This window comes from Lissotriton vulgaris, chromosome 3_1, assembly GCF_964263255.1.
Source record: "Lissotriton vulgaris chromosome 3_1, aLisVul1.2, whole genome shotgun sequence".
In the NCBI taxonomy this organism is placed as follows: domain Eukaryota; kingdom Metazoa; phylum Chordata; class Amphibia; order Caudata; family Salamandridae; genus Lissotriton; species Lissotriton vulgaris.
In genome coordinates, this window is record NC_141689.1 from 648,429,724 (window position 1) to 648,442,564 (window position 12,841).

The following is a 12,841-nucleotide window of genomic DNA, read 5'->3' on the forward strand; positions in this document are numbered from 1 at the left end:
ATGTATATCACCTACTGGCGGTCGCCAGTAGGTTGTTATAGTTAGGACATATTTTCTATAGGAAATACGCAACATTCTATTTGGAAAAACTTTGGCGCCGGTTGACGAATATTTGCAAAATGTTCACAACTTTTGGCCAGCTCCGGTTCGCTCCTATTCTGTAAGTCTCGGTGTGATTCGTGAAGCAGGGGCCGAGAAAAAAGGGGGTCCCAAAATGGGTTTTTCCATGCAATTTTCCATAGGAACCGTTCATCGCGGCTACAGGCCGAACTGCTGAACGGAATTACACCAAATTTGGGAAAGTGGTAGACCTTAGTTCAGACTTATGCCTTTTGCTTAAATGTAAATCCGTTCAGAAGTTCCTGAGAAAATGACATTTAAAAGTACATATATCTATGGCCGCAGTAGATCCACGCAAACTGAGTGCACCCTAAGCGCACCATCCCAATCACGCGCTGAATGCTAATTGGCTGTCAAGTGGTTGTCAACATTCGAAATCAGGAAGTGTTGGCAGCCATTTTGTGGCTTGGTAGATGCGAGGCTGAAGAAGTTACTGGAATAAGTGTGCAAAATGTATAAAGGGGCCGGGTAGAAATACCCTGACCCTCTAGACCTGCTTAGGGGGTTCTACATGGACTCCCAAGGCCCCCCCCAAAATTATTATTTTTTTTAAATGACAAAGTACGCGCAGGGTGCGCGGATCCTGAAAATATATATAATGGAGTTTCTTTCATAATTAGCCCCCGGGGGCCAAATCTCGTGGGCAAATTATTAAAATTTATGGGGGGCACAGAGGGGCTCCCCAGCCCCAGGGACCGCCACCCCCGGGGCTACAAAAGAAATGGTTGTGGGGGCCAAAAGGCCCCCCCCAGCAAAATTCATGGTTGGGGGCCTTAAGGGCCCCCTAAGCCCCCAGGACCACCACCCTCCGGGGCTTTGTGTATTGTTGGGGGTGAGCCACCCTCCTGGAGCCTTGTTGTGGCCCTGGGGACCACCAGTGTCTCAGGGTGCCCACCCCTGGGACATTGCTGTTTGCTATAGGAGGGCGGGAGCCGAGGTTTCCGCCCTCCCATAGCAAACTTGGTTTGGATTTTGAAAGAGAGAGAAGGGAAACCTGCTCTCTTTCAAAATCCAAACGATATTTCTTTTCCACACGGGAAGCTGCATGTTAGCAGCTCCCCATGTGGAAAAGCAATGCCGGCTCCCGAAGGACGCGGGGAGCCGGCTGGGACCATGGGGGCATTGGGGCTACCCCCACGGTCCCCAACATTTTATATAAGTCCCGGGTGTTAGGGTCTCTGTTGATAATAGAAATTAGTGATAGGGGCTATTTTTTTTACAGTACAATAAGGAGTCACACACCCAGCGCGGCGCTTAGTGCGGCCCCCTGGTGTGCATGCGTTGGATGCACGCCTCCTACTTGTAGAGTGCACAATTCTACTGCATTTGGTGCACGACCTCTACGCATTAGGTGCATGACTCTGATGCGTTGGGTGCACGACTCCAAGCAAAACATATTTTTTTTTTCTGAGATATATATCAAGCTTTTGTGTTTAGTTCTTGGGTGGCTCTAAAAAGAGCCTTTGTGTTTACTGAGAGATTTTGGTACCTACAAGTAAGTACCTATGTAGATTCTAAAGTTCAAGAGGAAGTCTCTGTTAACCTTATCTGTAAAATGTACACAATCTCTCCAGTTCAATTTCTGCCTTTGGCATATGTTAGAATAGACAAAGGCAGTTTGCTAAATTGCAAGGGATACTGTTATTTGTCTAGAATCACAATGCGACTCAGTATGCATTTGGGAACATTGTGAGAGAAACATTTGGTTGCTTGATGTGTTTGCAGACACATAAGTGCTAAAAAACCTTTCTTGTTGTTACGTTTTGGTAGAATTAGAAAATAGAGATTGCTTATGTATTTGGAAAATGTGTTAACACTGAAATGCAGTAACGAAATATGTGGAATGTGTGCTGTCACCTTAGTTTTTGTGCATCAGTCAATGTGTTTTGATAAAGTCCAAGGGATAGTCTTGGATGTCTAGAATCACACTGTGAGTTTGTGTACATTTGGGAACTGTTGTGAGAGAAGCCTGTGGGTATTTCATGTGCTTGCAGATATATAACTGGTTAAAAACTTATGCTGTTGCCAAGTTTGGGGAGAATTTGAAAGCAGTCATTGCTTATGTATTTGCAAAATGAGTAAGGCTTCCACAGTATAGTGTATTTCTAAAATATGTGGAATGTGTGCAGTCATGTCACCTGTTCCAGACTAGTACATGTTTTTTGCTAAAGTGAAAGGGATACTGTTATTTGTCTAGAATCACACTGTGAGTCAGTGTGCATTTGAGAAAATTGTGAGAGAAGCATTTGGTTGCTTGATGTGTTTGCAAACTCATGAATAGACATTGCTTATGTATTTGGAAAATGAGTAAGGCTTCTACAGTACAGTGCATTTCTAAAATATGTGGAATGTGGGCAGCTTACCTCTTACAGACCCTCAGATTCTTAGAGTACTGTAATCATTCAGTGCACTATGCATGTAGTAGTTTAACCAACTTCATACTTGTGTTTCAGGCCTACAATTCCCCAGTTAGTATCCATACACTCCAGCAAACACCCAGTGAGTGCTCTTTCAATCCCATAGTGACAATTTCAGTACCATGTACTAATCCTTTCATTAATGTAAAACTCAATCAATTATGCATTCACCCACTGTCTCTCTGTATAGTACTGTAATCATTCAGTCAGTATGCATGTACTCATGCAATGAGCCAGGATTTAGGGCACAGAGTGCTTCAAACTCCTATGCACTATACATGTAGTACCCTAACCACCTTCACACTTGTGTTTCAGGCCTACAATTCCCCAGTTAGTATCCATACATTCGAGCAAATACCCTGTGACTTCTCTTGCAATCCTAAAGTGACTCTTTCAGTACCATGTACTAATCCTTTCACTAAAAGAAAACTCAACCAATAATGAATTCACCCAGTGTATCTCCTTATGGTACTGTAATCAGTCAGTCAGTATACATGTACTCATGCAGTGAGACAGGATATAGGGCACGAAGTGCTTCAAACTCCTATGTACTATTCATGTAGTGGAGTAGTCACCTTCACACTTGTGTTTCAGGCCTACAATTCCCCAGTTAGTATACAGACAATCCAGCAAATACCCTGTGAGTGATCTTGCAATCCGAAAGTGACTCTTTCAGTACCATGTACTAATCCTTTCACTAAAGTAAAACTCAACCAATAATGAATTCACGCAGTGTATCTCCTTATAGTACTGTATTCATTCAGTCAGTACACATGTACTCATGCAGTGAGCCAGGATATAGGGCACAGAGGGCTTCAAACTCTTATGCACTATGCATATAGTGGTCTAACCACCTTCACACTTGTGTTTCAGGACTACAATTCCCCAGTTAGTATCCATACACTCCAGCAAACACCCTGTGAGTGCTCTTGCAATCCCATAGTGACCCTTTCAGTACCATGTACTTATCCTTTCACTAAAGTAAAACTCAATCAATTATGCATTCATCCACTGTCTCTCCTTATAGTACTGTAACCATGCAGTCAGTATGCATGTACTCGTGCAGTGAACCAGGATTTAGGGCACAGAGGGCTTCAAACTCCTATGCACTATGCATATAGTGGTCTAACCACATTCATACTTGTGTTTCAGGCCTACAATTTCACAGTTAGTATCCATACACTCTAGTTAACACCCTGTGAGTGCTCTTGCAATACCAGAGTGACTCTTTCAGTACCATTTACTAATCCTTTCACTAAAGCAAAACTCAACCAATAATGAATTCACCCAGTGATTCTCCTTATAGTACTGTAATCATTCAGTCAGTATACACGTACTCATGCAGTGAGCCAGGATACAGGGCGCGGAGTACTTCAAACTCCTATGCACTATGCATGTAGTGGTGTAACCACCTTCACACTTGTTTTAGGCCTACAACTCCCCAGTTAGTATCCATACATTCCAGCAAACACCCAGTGAGTGCTCTTTCAATCCCATAGTGACTCTTTCAGTACCATGTACTAATCCTTTCAATATTGTAAAAGTCAACAATTATGCATTCACCCACTGTCTCTCCTTATAGTACTGTAATCATTCAGTCAATATGCATGTAGTCATGCAGTGAGCCAGGATTTAGGGCACTGAGTGCTTCAAACTCCTATGCACTATGCATGTAGTATTCTAAACACCTTTACACTTGTGTTTCAGGCCTACAATTCCCCAGTTAGTATCCCTACACTCCAGCAAACACCCTGTGAGTGCTCTTGCAATCCCATAGTGACTCTTTCATTATCATGTACTAATCCTTTTACTAAAGTAAAGCTCAATCAATTATGTATTCATCCACTGTCTCTCCTTATAGTACTGTAATCATTCAGTCCGTATGCATGTACTAATGAAGTGAGCCAAACTTTAGGACACAGAGTGCTTCAAACTCTTATGCACTATGAACCACAGGAGGTGGAGCCAGCATTGTCGAGGGAAGGCACAACCCTATTCAGGTCCCAGGTGCAACACCTCCCTCCCATCTACATGCAGATCTCCCTATTCACCACCGTGTAGACCCATCCTGGCTCCTAGAGCCAACCACATCAGCCAGCCCCTGTCAATCACAAGCCAGACAGGCAATTCACATCAGGCAGGCAGACATACTGCACAAAGGAATGCCAACTTCTAAAAGTGGCACTTCTCCACTAGTCACAATAAATCTGTGCACACCATTGCGCAGCATTTATTCTCACGAGTTCGCAAATACTAAACTCGCCCCTGCACACCTCTCATACCAGGAACTACCAGGGACACACATATCCCCCATGCATTCCTTTGGGAGGGCAGGCCAGTCTCACCACACATACACAGAGAGCGCACACACTTTACACTGGACCACAGTGCTAAAGTGCGCAGAGGCCTAATATCAACAACACTAGGTTACAGAAAAAGGCTAGGAGAACGCAAAAAGTTTTGGGATAAACCTGCCAAAATGGCCAAGTCCCACACTCAATGACTCAAATTTTGTTCTCTCCACAGCAATCTAGCCATCAATCAATCTCTACCTGTGCTTCTATTTTAACCTATTCAAGCGAAGAATGCTTGGGTCCTTACACTACCTGTATTGGACCCCTTTAGTAGTTTTCAACATACAGGATATCCAGGTAGATCATTTATGACAAATTAATGAAATTGAACCTTAGACTTAGATTCCAAAGCCCGTAGTGAACTATTTCACTTTTCTTTTCAATTTTTTTAAAAAGCAAAATTATTTACAAAATAAAATCATAGAATCCCACAGCAAATGACACTGGCAGGACAGTTTTAAAATCTTTTTGGTGATGAAGAATTTTTGTCCGCCTAGTGTTTACGAACAACATAAGGGACTGGTCACATATACTTTAAGACATTTTATCACAATTTGAAATGTTAATCACGTTTATTGTGTTAATTTATCGTTTTTCACTGTGTTGTATTACAATTTGTCGGTGTATGAATGCTTTATAGTGTTGACCACATTCAAATGTCAATTGAAAATAAGTGTTGCCCGACAAGATGCCATCAAACCAATGGTATAATCTTGTTTTGTCTAAAAAATCTAAAAAGAAAAGTGAAATAAGTCACTACGGGCTTTGGAATCTAGGTTTAAGGCTCACTTTCATGAATCTAGGCTCACTTTCATTAATCTATTTTAACCTAGGCATGCCGTGGTTCAGCTAAAAATTAAATAGTTCGATTTGCATTTTGCATTTTTCCAATTAATGTTCACTAATGGATATGAATCAATATAACTTTTTGTTAAGGCGTGACATCGTTACTCTTAATCACAATGACTTTGTTCAACAATGTGAATTTTGGAATAGTCAGGTTTGGAAAATACTTTAAATATGTTGAAAATAAATATAATTCTAAGACGTGTTGCAGCACAATAACTCTTTTGATAAAATCCAGTGACAAAAGTTCAACCAGTAAAAAACACTTAGAAGATCTCTCCCTGCAGAGTTTGATATTTAACTAATCCTATTCCTCCTTAGATTGACCAATAACAGGTGAGTGGGGCGTCCAATACTGGTTGTCATTCGTTCACAGTCTTTCCAATGGACGTGGTGAAGCTGCCATTTTGATGTCAGACAAAATGACTAAAGATGTAGCAGTCATTTTTTAAAGAGCTGTGTGCAGACATGGGCTCTTAATGTTAGATAGGATAGTGGGCATGAACAGAAATTCTGATGCCTCACTTTCAAACTGGAACGGGAGCTGCACTGGAGAGCCACTTGATTTTGAAGCTGGAGAGAGAACTTGTGGCTCACTGTGCACTTTGAAACTCGATCGACGTTGCACTCAAGAGCTGCTCGATTATGAAGCTTGGGAGAGTTCGGGACTCACGTGGAATGATGCATTCTCACTGGGGAAGGCTCACTCAGGGAGAATCTTTTCCAAAGGTACTGGGAACTCAAGATTGAGCCTTTAGTTACATTTTAGGGGAACCTGAAGCAGTCTCACCTAACAGTTCAAAACCCATGGATTTCTCATGGGTAAATTGATGAGGAGGATTGCCTATTAATAAGTGGAAAGGTTCTTTTCTCTGGACCAAGTCGTTTGTTGTCAAATTATGTTATGTCGGAGGTCTGAAGAACAGATGATGTAGAAAGTTGTCTTCATTCGTTTAATAAGATAACTGAAAAGGAACAGCACACAACATCTCTTAGGCAACTGCTCTAGGCTCCCTCCAGCAACTGAATGGAGTCTGAATCAAGAGTTGGCCAGATTACCAAATGAAGGCTCTAATAGTAAAGAGACATGGCATAAGGAAACAATGCATAAACACACATAAACTGTCTTTCTTCAGCACTCTGCACCACACCCCTGAAATAATTGGATTGGGCTGCAGCTACCGTTAGATAGGTAATGCCTCAACTCTTCCATAGTACAGGCAGCCCTCATCGCCAGCCTCTTGCCACAAACCAGTCATGGCAAGATGGATAGCTTGGTAATACGAGGAGCTAATTACAGCTAGCACAGTGCCAGGATAAATAATAAGTTACCAGTGCCTCCTGCAGAGCATCTCAGCTATAGGTCCATAATCATTACCTCCTCGTTAGTCTTCCTCGCCACATGACTTACATAGTGAGCTTCAGCTCCACACCAGAACCCTCCAAAGCAAAAAGTTAGCCCCCCATGCCTCCCATCTCTTGCCAAGATGGCCGACCCATTACCACCTGACCTCTATAAGAGGCGGGCCGGCCCAACCCATCAGCCTGTTTTTTTAGTTCTGCGCTGCAGATTCTCCTGAGCGTCTGATCAGGTAAGTTGGGCTGAGGGCCTGCTCCAGCGGGTCCCAGTGCCCTAGGGGGAGGCCCTGCTCCAGCGGGCTCGCTCTCTGGTTCCCCTGCCTTCTAGCCCTCACACTGTCCCATTGGGTTCACTGCTCTGCTCTAGCGGGCTCCTAGTGTTTGCGGGCTTTTGGGAGTTCTGCCCTGCGCCCCCTCCAGTTTTTGCTTTATGCCCTGCTTTAGCGGGCTTTGTTGTTTGGGTCCTGCTTCTAGTGGGATGTCTGGTGGGGTGTGCTCATCTCCTGGTCTTTTCCGGGTGGGCGTTTGTTGCCTCTTCGGCCTTGTGGGGGCCTTCCCTGCATTTCATGACTCCCCGGCTTCTATTTGTTCCCCTCGGCCCCTCTTGATTCCTTATGTGGCGGGCCGGGGTGCTGCCTGCTCGGCTTGGTGCCCGGCTGCCGGCCTTTTGGTTCCCTGTGTGTGCCTGTTGGCGGCGGGGCTCTTCCATTTTTTCGGCCGCGCCCCCTGTCCCTGTCTCCTCTTCTTACCTTCGGGTGCCGGGGCAGGTGCATTCCTCGGTGCTCCGGGGTCTGCTTGGGTCTTTTCACGGGGGTCTGCGGCGCGGCGGGTGCCTTTTCCCGTTGTGTCCGTCCGTGTGTTGGGGTCGGGCTGTTTGCTTCTCCTCCTGGGTTTGGCCATTAACGGGCCTCGCTGGTCGGCCTCCGGGTGCGGGGTCTAGCTCCCCCTGGCTTCGAGTTTGCTCGGCTGTTCCTTCGGGTGGGGCGGCTCTGGCGTCCGGACTGCCTTCTTTACTGCTGCTGTGGTGGTATACAGTGGCCCCACGTTTTCATTGTTTTTGGGTCGTAGTGACCCTATGCTGGATGGCGGGATCACTTTCTTGAGTGTTCTGTGTTCGTTCCTCCATTCCGTTCCTTCCCGCTGGTGTGGTTTGTTTCCTTCGGTTCTGGGTCGCGCTGTTGGCCAGCTCTCTTTTACTGTGGAAGTGCCTCGCTCATATGCATGACTTGTGGCTCAACGGGAAGTGTTTTGCCTTTGGGGGCGCCAGCTCTCACAGGCCAGGGTTCGAGTCCTGCCTATGCTGTGTCCGTGTTCCCTGGGTGGTTGTTTTTCAGTCGATGTGTTTATTTCGAATTTAGCACATTTTGGACTGATGCATAATTTTCGTTTCCTTTTATTGGTCTGTGTTGGGCTTCTCTATCGCTGAGTGTCTGGTTTCCTTTCCCGGTTCCTGCACTTGTTACTGTGGCAGTGCCCAGCTCTTAAAAGGAGCTGTGGCTTGATGGGTAGTGTGTTGCCTTTTGTGGCGCCTGCTCTCACAGGCCTGGGTTCGAGTCCTGCCTTTGCTGTGACCGTGTCCCCCGGTGATTATTTTTCATGCGTTGTATTTATTTAAAATTTTATGCACATTGCACTGATGCATGATTTTCGTTTCTTTTTATTGTGCCTGCACATCCCTGTCGCTTGGTGACTGGTTTCCATTCCCAGTTCCAGCACTCGTTTCCTGTAGCAGTGCCTCACTTTTTTGTAGGAGCTTTAGCTCAATGGGTGGTTTACCTTTGGTGGCGCCAGCTCTCACGGGCCAGGGTTCAGGTTGTACCTATTCGGTGGCCGTGTCCCCGGGTGTTGCTTTTTCAAAAGTGGTATTTATTTCGTTTTTTCCACATTTTGTACTGTTACGTTGTTTGCGTTTCATTTCGTTTTTTTCTACATTGGACATCCTTGTCGCTATGTGTCTGGTTTCCATTCCCGGTTCCAGCGCTCAGCGTTCCGTGTCTCTGTGCTCTGTCCTGCCGTCAGATGTCGGGTCAGTTCCTGCCGATTAGGTGTTGATTTGGGGTCTTTGTACAACTCTTCTCTTCTGTTCTCAGTCGTTGGGCATGGTCGGGGCTAATGCCTGGATGGGACTCCACCTGGCATTGCCTGGTGCTGTCGACATGGTGGTTCTCAGTTCCTCTTGTGGGGCTGTGTTTTTGGCCATTGTGTGCCCTCCGCGGTAGTTCCCAGTCGGTCCTGCTTGGCCTTTGGGTTTTCCAGGGGCTGTGGGCGCCTGCTTGTTGTGGGCGGTCCTCTGTTTGCTCCTGTTCTTTCTCCTCGGGCTGCTTCTGTGGTCTCCGGGTTGGCTTTTGGCTTCTGCTCCTATTGTTGCAGTCTGTTTTTTTTTTTTCTTCCGAGGGCCTTGGCGGTGGTTTCTGCTTCTCCTCCTCCTCCTGCTCCATTGCTCGCCGGGCGTCCCTTGCGCCCTCTTCTTCGTGTGTGGTTCACGTACTCAGCGGGTGCTCATGAGGCGTGTTCGCTTCGGCTGCCTCCTGAGGGCTCTGGGGTTGCCAGTTTACCAGTTGTGTGCGATGTGGTATTCCCCACACGCTCCTGTGCACATGTTGTGGCTGGTGTTCCCTGGTGGTGTTTAGCTGTTCCTCGCTGGGATGGCATGCTGTGCATATGTGTATGGTGGATTTAACCCCAGTCCTCTTGTCCTGGGTTGTAAGCGTGTCGTTGTTCTGCTTTCTGTCCGCCTTCTGTGCTCTCCTTGGCTCTGGTTCCCGGCATTCCTGGCTGATGGGTCTGATTTCTTGCTGCGGAGCAGTTCTCTGCGGGGGCCTCAGGCTGTGTGCCTGGTTCCTCCTTGGGATCTTCCCTTGGTCCTGCGGGCTCTGCGGGGTCTTCTCTTTGGGCCTCTTCTGTTTCTGGAACAGTCGTTCCTCACCTTCAAGTTGATTTTCTTGAAGGTATGCCCCGCCTCGGCGGGTCTTGGGCTCAATATTCCATGGACCTGGCCTCGGTGCCTATTCTTAGAAAGGGTACAGGGGTTCGGCGCCCCTCTCTGGTGGGGTGTGCGTTCTTCCCTGTTTTGTTGCGGTGTGGCTTTTTGGCGGTCTCGCTGGACCTTCTGTGTTGTGCTGCCTGGGTGGGGCCTTCCTCGGGTCGTGTTTTGTTCTGGCCCTTCCTTCGTTCTTTTTGCCCCCGGCCCTTCCCGCTCTGTCTCCTGGTACGGCTGAGTTCCTCCTTCCCGTGTGTTGGTGTTGCCTTCCTGGGGGCATGCTTGGGTTCCCGGTCTGTGCTGGGTCGGTGGGTTTCCCTGTGGGCGTTTTTCCCGTCTGGCTTCCATTTGCCTGTCCTTGGCTTCTCTGGGGTGTTCCCCTGCCTTGCTGGGGCTTGTTGGTTGCCTTTCTTTTGGGTTTGTCCCGTGCCTCGTGCTCCGGGGTGTGTGCGGGGTTCGCCCCTGTTGACTTTTGGCGCATTGGTGCTGTCCTTGCCTTGGTCACTTTTTGGCTCCGGCCTTTCTGGCCCTGTGCGCTCTTGTTCTCGTCAGGTAGGGCCGATTTTTGTGCCTGATTCAGGGGTCTCCTGGGTCTGTCTGGTCCTGTCTGCTTCCTTTCGGTCTCCGGTTTTGGCTCTTCGGCCTTCTCGTCCGGGCTCCCGGCTTTGTGCTTCCTGGGTTTCTGGGCTTGTTTGGCCTGGCCAGGGTTTTTTTGTCCGGTTGGTGGTGCTCCCCGGTGTGCATCTCCGTCTGCTTCGGCGGTAGTTGGCTTGGACCCTGCTGCTCTTGGTCCTTGTTTTGCCTCTTGGGGCGCAGGTCTTGAGTCCTGCCCCTGCCTTCTCTTTCCCTTGCTGTTTTTTTGTTTCTGGTTTGGGGTCCCGGGTCCTGTTGGCTCCCTGGGTGTCTTGTCTTGGCTCGGACTCGTCTTCGCCCTGCCCCTCTGTTCTTCACGCCTTTGGTGTGTTGCTGCCGCGCTTCTGTGCCAGTCGGTTCTTCTTTGTCTCGCTGGGCTGGGCCTGGTTGTGGGCTGGCTGTCTGTATGGCTGCCTGGGTGCTCTCTTCGGCGGCTCGCTCCCTTCTTGTGTTTCTTCCTGGGCCGGTTTGCTTGGTCCCTGTGCGGGGTGTTTCCGTGCCGGTCCGGTTGGCTTTTTCTGCCTCTTCTCCTCCCTTCTGGCTGTGGGCGGGCCTGTGGGTTTTCAGTTTTTCTCCTTTGACTGGTTGGTTCTCCTCCGGGTCTCTTTGGTGTCGTTTCCGGCTCCTTCCTGGGTTCATTTTCCCTGGTGCCTGCCTGGATTCTCTCCTTGGAGTCGCGGTCCCTTCCGGGGGTCCTTTGTGTGACGGGGGTTTGTCCCCCTTCTGTTTCTTTTCGGCACCCTTTTCTGTTTTTCCGGATCTTGCCTCTCTGTTGGATGGCTCTGGTGCCGCTTCCCAGTTTTTCTGGTTCGGCTCTCTCGCGGTTTGTGGTCGCCCTTGCGGTTTTGCTGTGTTGGACGGACTGGTTGCCTCTTTCTGCTAGTTATTCTTTTTGTTGGGTCGCTGTGGTGGGGATGCCCTCTGTTCATTCGGTTCCTCTCTTTGGACTTTTGCTCCCCTCTCGCTTTGTGCTGCCTGTTGGGCTGCTCTGGTGTGTTGGTCAGCCTGCACTTTTCTGTTCTGGCCCTGGTTGCTGTTGCCCTTTTGGCTCCGTGCGGTCCGGTCCTGTGCCTATCTCTGCCTTCCTTCGGTTGGGGCGGTTTTCCTGGCGGCACTTGGTGTCCAGTTTGTTTTTCAGCCTTCCCTGTGTCTTCGGTCCTGGATTGGTTCTCCTACTCGTGGTTGCCTCTCTCCTGGGCGGTCCTTCCACTCGTACTGGTCTGTTGGGTTTGCCCTCTTTCGTGGGCATCTCCTTCTGGTCTGTTGGTTTCTTGTGAGTTTTCCATGAAGCCGCTTGGCTTTGGTATATGCTCACTATGTAAGTCATGTGGCGAGGAAGACTAACGAGGAGGTAATGCCCCGGTTACTTACCGGTAATCTTCATTACTCCGAGTATAGTCTTCCTCGCCACATGAGTTCCCATCCCTCCCTCCCTGTCTGGCTATCGGCTTCATGTTTGTGCTTGGTTGTTTCAGGCTGATGGGTTGGGACGGCCCGCCTCTTATAGAGGTCAGGTGGTATTGGGTCGGCCATCTTGGCAAGGGATGGGAGGCATGGGAGGCTAACTTTTTGCTTTGGAGGGTTCTGGTGTGGAGCTGAAGCTCACTATGTAAGTCATGTGGCGAGGAAGACTATACTCGGAGTAATGAAGATAACCGGTAAGTAACCGGGGCATGACACTCTGATCACATCCTGTGTGTGTTATTATTTGGAGGAGGGTGATTGGATATAAAAAAAATGTATAGCCAGAGTAGAGAGAGTGATCCAGGGTCTGACATGAGCAGAACCTATGTTAGGTGAAATACTGATTACGACTCCACATTAACACAGTGTGAGACTGACATTGAAAAGCAATCCGTGTTGGGGAGATGAGCAGAAAGTATACAACCTTTTGAAGGAGCAGAATTCAAAATGAAAATAATATTTTGCGATATACTGAGGTTTTTTTTAAAACAAGATCTGCAATTTGGAGTTTCAAACAATAATTCTGATACTATAGATGCAATAAGTGAATTTCAAATGAGTTGTTTTGTCCTGGGAATAGAGTATCTCCTAGCAGCATGCAGTAAGGGATCTCTAACACATTATCGTGGAAAACAACAATATTGTTGATAAAAATATTGTGTCAAAAA